Raw genomic sequence first — 6,000 nt, forward strand, 5'->3', positions numbered from 1 at the left:
TTATTTTTGCAATTTAGTCCTAATTACTCAAAATCATCTAAAACTCCAATACAAAATATGTTAATCTAAAGCATATATTTCATATTTCATCATCAAACCACAAAATTCACAAGCTATCAACCATGGCACAACTCAAAATATTCATCAAAACCAAAAATTAAAGCTTGGGTCTTGAAGATTACTAAGCAACGATCTCAAAAACGTAGAAATTATCAAAAACTGGGCTAGTTACATACCTTAATCAAGATCAACCGTGGCCGAACCCTCCAAGATTTTTCTTTTTCTTTCTTGTTTTAATATTCAGTGATGAATTTATGAAAGAAAAAATGCATGACAACTTATTATATGTTTTATTATATATTAACATGTTTATTATTTTACTTATTTAACCTTTTAATTAAAATTTTAAACCATTTTAAGCAATGGTTATTTCCATCCATCATATTAAAAATGGTTATATTGCATAATAAATGCTCCAAATTATAAAGACAAGTTCAATTAACTACTTTCACCTTTAAACACCAAATTTTCATTTTACGCGATTAAGCCCTTTTTATTTAATTAGGCACCCAAACGACAAAATTAAAGCATGAAAATTTCACAGATATAAATTCACACAAAATAAACACAGTAAAAAAATTTTAAATATTTTTTTGACTCGAATTTGTGGTCTCAAAACCACCGTTCCGATTAGGGTCTAATTTGGTTGTTACAACTCTCTCCCCTTAGGGATTTTCGTCCCCAAAAATCTTACTGGTGAATAGGTTTGGATAACGTTCTTTCATTGCATTTTTTCACTCCCACATTGCTTCTTCAACTCCGTGTTTATGCCACAGCACTTTAAGTAACGAAATTTTCTTATTTCACAATTCTTTAATCTTGTAAGCTAGAATACAAATCAGTTTTTCCTCATATGTCATATCGGATTTAATCTCAATCTCAGATGAATTAATCACATGTGAAGGATCAGATCGATATCTTTGAAGTATTGAAATATGGAATACATTGTGAATATTTTCTAGCTCATATGGCAATAACAGTCTATAAGCAACCGACCCGATATGCTCTATGATCTTATACTACCCAACAAATCTCGGACTCAATTTGCCTTTACAATCGAATCTGAGTATCTTCTTTCATGATAAAACTTTCAAAATAACTTTGTCCCTGATCTAAAACTCTATATCTTTTCATTTCATGTAACACCCCTTACCCGGCCCAGACGTTATGGCCGGATCCGACATGCCACATCGAAGCATTCAAAACATTTCCGATCCAGAAAGAAAACTTACTGAGTGTTTTAAAAGATGATTTCATTATAGGTTAAAGTGAATGGAAGCTGTGCACCAGGTAGGAAACCGGAAAAGAGAAGATGAGTCCATCGGACTGCTTAAGTACCAAACTCCCTTCGGATCCAATCCTAGACATACAAACCGCCATTGTCATTCCTTAACGTCATGTATATTTCTAGGAAACCGATTTAATTAAGTCCTTTTTAGGAAAAGTGGTTAATTTTGGAAAATATCTTCATTGCAGAAGCTTTGCCTGTTTTCGTGTTATTTTGAAATCAATTACTGTTTTTGAAAACGCGCCCTAAAGCTATCCAATTTCAACAGTTAAATATAAATATTACCTATCTTAATAAAACATATAAAAACCATCAAAAATAAATAAGCGGCCTTATTACATTTAGAAGCCCAAAACCTCAAACGTAATTAAAAGGATGTCCAGTTCACCAGAAGAAAATCAAACTTTCAGAACGGGTGGCCACTCCGAATTCCCTCACAGCTCCAAGCCCACTATGGTTGGGGATTACCTGCGTGGATGAAAATAAAAGGGGTGAGTTTGGGGAAACTCAGTGTGTAAGGAAAACCCATTCAAAGCCCAAGTCAGCTCAAGCTTATTGGGCCTAAGCCCATTCAGGTAACAGTGGTACTGGACCAGAGCCCTTTTCAGATTACAATAAACTGGGCCTTAGCCCCTTATTCAGATAATAGTATGGCCCATAGGCCCATTTCAAAATACATGCAACATCAATAACATATGCAAGCCCATTTGGGGAGACTACTCAACCCACCAACCACTACACTCCACCCGTACCAGCCCTACACTCCATGTGGGGAATAGCTCAACCCACCCAGCCCAACACTCCACAGTTGCAGCCTTACTGCTCAGTTAACAGTAAATTGAGGCAAAGCCTCCAGTACGTGGACAAGCCACTTTCAGTACTTCCTCCATCAATATCCCAATCCCATGCATCAGATAATAACAACATGGCATGCAGTAAATAACAACAGTCAAACATGCATTTAGGTCAATTTAACCCTAGGGGTATTTCGGTAATTTATCTACTAGGGGTAAACTTATAAATTTTCCACTTTTAAAGGTATTTCAGTAATTTATCTATTTTAGGGTTTTTCATGCATATTCCTACTTTTCACGTACTAACAGAATCACGTACCGAGGGTTCTTACCGAATTGGGCCCGTTGGCCCATCATTCCAATTTTGGCCCATTAAGCCCAAAAATATCGAGGGCACAGAAATCATGCACTTTCAAGTCCAAATTTTTCAGCTTACCAAAAACATTAATCGATTTACCTCACGAGCATTCGCACACTCGCAAATCTACAAAATACCGATTTTCGGCATTTCGGCTCTTCGACTTTTGCCGATCCAAACTAAGAAAGAGGGTGTTAGTTACACACCTGTTTGCGACGATATGCTGACGAGATCCACACACGAACCGCCTACAAGTGGATTACTAACACGTTAATCTAACTATTCAAATACAAACTACGTATTAACCCCTTACAATATTCGGCCAACCACACCTACAGATCATAGTAAGCTTATAAGAAAACAATAAGCAACTCATTAACAAATCTTTGTCAATGTTTACCACATAATCATAATTTCACTGCAAGCTGTCTTCCTGAGCAACAGTCACTAAATTATTTATAACTGGAGCTACGAAACTCCAAATCAAGTGCCGTTAATTTTCCCTGAAAATAGACTCATATATCTTCTATCCATAAAATTGTCAGAATTTTTGGTTTAGCCAATAAATACCAGATTTTTCTCAAAGTTTCCCATGTTTCATTGTTTGACTAATCTGACCACTCTTCATTACGAATCAAATTTCTCATTGTAAAGAATTCAAAATATGTTCTCGTTTATTCCATTTGAAACTAGATTCATTAAGCTTTAATTACATAATTTATGCAGTTTCTAAATCATCTCCCACAATTTATGATGATTTTCCAAATTCACATTACTGCTGCTGTCCCAAGCAGATTTATTACCAAATCACTCTTTCACACCTAACTTGCATGCTTGTTATTTAAACATGTATATCACCAATCAATCATCACATATCTATGATTTTACTTAAGTATAATCTCCATTTCATCATTTTAAAGCACAACATGTTAGCTGATTTTTCCCTTTAACATCTAAGGCACATGCATGCTCATTTGTTTGGCTTAACTTCACCTATCTTCCATTTTTTTATCAAAAGAACATGAAACAACAACCATTTCCTTCATTTTAATTCATGACTAAATGCTAACAACACAACTAAAAACCAAAATATGCTTCAAGAGTTAAGGTAGAATCAAGAAGAACTCATGAACATCAAGATAGAAGCAAACTACCATGAACTTACCTTCAATTTTCTTCCCCAAGTGACCGAACATTCAAGAGCTTTCTCCTCTCCTTTCTCTTCTCTAACTTTAGGCTATGATGAACAAAGATGGACAAAACTTTGTTCTTTTCACCCCTTTTTCTTTTAATAAAATTTCATATTTCATCCATTTAATTCTTTAATACAAAAGACATGAAATGCCCATCATGGAACATTTACCTAAACCATTATCATGGAACATTTATCTAACCCATTATCAATTTGTACCATGAATTATGGATATCAAGTGCTCATATTGTCTACAACAACATGATGGCTGGCCACTTCATGTAAAATGGGAGGTTTGTCATGCAAATTCTCCTATTTTGCACTCCTATTTATTTGGCCACTTCAATTTAGCCTATAGCATTTTCAAACATTTTCACATAGGTTCTATTTCATAATTTCACCCTTTTTTTCTTATGGAACGAAAATTAACTAAAATTGCCGGGTTCTATCTTAAGCTTGGGCCTTCTAGAGGATCACTAACATAATTAAACCTATGCCAACATTCACAGAATTCCAGAAAATTGGGGCGTTACAACTCTACCCCCTTAAAGAAATTTCGGCCTCGAAATTTACCTGATCCAAATAGTTGAGGGTATTGTTGACGCATAGTCTCTTCTAATTCCCAAGTAGCTTCTTCCCTTCCATGATTACGCCACAGTACTTTCACTAACGGGACAGATTTCCTTCTGAGAACCTTAACATCTCGAGCCAATATTTTCCCTCCTCAAAGGTCAAATCAGTCTGAACTTCAATTTCTGCAACTGGTAGGACATGAGCAGGGTCAGCAAGATAACGCCTTAACATGGAGACATGAAAAACATTGTGAATCCTGTCTAACTCTCAAGGCAATTCCAACTGATAAGCCACTGGGCCTACTCGCTTCAAAACCCGAAAGGCCCAATGAACTGCGGACTCAACTTGCCCTTCTTACCGAACCTTGATATCTTCTTCCAAGGAGAAACCTTTAAGAAGACCATATCACCTACTGAGTACTTAATCTCCTTACACTTCAAATATGCATACGACTTTTGCCTATCAGATGCTTCTTTTAACCGATCCCTAATTATTCTGACCTTATCCTCAGTATCAGCTACCAATTCTGGTCCAAGAATTTGTCGCTCTCCTAGTTCAGTCCAACAACTAGGTGTACGACACTTTCGTCCATACAGTGCTTCATACGGTGCCATTCGAATACTCGCCTGGTAACTGTTATTGTACGCAAATTCTGCCAACGGCAAGCAATCCTCCCAACTACCTCGAAAGTCAATCACGCATCCCCTCAACATGTCCTCCAGAATCTGAATAACCCTCTCTGACTGACCATCAGTTTGGGGATGGAAAGCCGTACTAAAGTTCAATCGTGTCCCTAACGCCTCATGCAACTTTTTCCAAAACTGAGATGTGAATCTGGGATCCCGGTCAGAGATAATTGAAACCGGGACTCCATGAAGTCGCACAATCTCTGCCACATACAACTTGGCTAACTTTTGAAGTGAAAAGTCAGTACGAACAGGTATGAAATGGGCTGATTTGGTCAACCTATCCACAATCACCCACACCGAGTCTTTCTTTGATGGTGTCAAGGGCAGCCCACTCACAAGTCCATGGTTACCCTCTCCCACTTCCAAAATGGTATCTTCACTGACTGTAACAGTCTAGAGGGTAATTGATGCTCAACTTTCACTTGCTGGCATGTCAGACATTTCCCTACAAACTCCGTTACTTCTCATTTAAGTCCAGGCCACCAGTACAATTCTCGTAAGTCGTGATACAACTTATTCCCTCTAGGATGCATGGCACATAGTCCCCCATGAGCTTCCTTCAATATTGTCTGCCTTAAATCAGAGTCCTTTGGAACACAAATTCTTCCTCGGAAACACAAAACTCCATCACCATTTAAACCGAACTCAGAAGTTTCCCCTTCCTTAACGTGTTGAAAACGAGCAACCAAAGACTCATCTTCCAACTGCTTTTCCTTAATCTGGTCCACCCAGGTTGGCCTTACTTGCAATTCAGCCAACAAACTGCCATCATTATACAGACTCAAACGAGTAAACATTGCTCTCAGATCAGATACAGTTCTATGACTTAAAGCATCGGCTACCACATTAGTTTTGCCTGGGTGATACTCAATCGAACAGTCATAATCCTTAAGCAACTCAATCCATCTCCTTTACTTAAGGATCAGCTCCTTCTGAGTCAACAAATACTTAAGACTCTTGTGGTCAGTGTATATAATACACCTTTCTCCGTACAAGTAATGTCTCCAAATCTTAAGTACAAATATCACTACTACCAACTCTAAATC

This window comes from Gossypium hirsutum, chromosome A11, assembly GCF_007990345.1.
Source record: "Gossypium hirsutum isolate 1008001.06 chromosome A11, Gossypium_hirsutum_v2.1, whole genome shotgun sequence".
Classification (NCBI taxonomy): domain Eukaryota; kingdom Viridiplantae; phylum Streptophyta; class Magnoliopsida; order Malvales; family Malvaceae; genus Gossypium; species Gossypium hirsutum.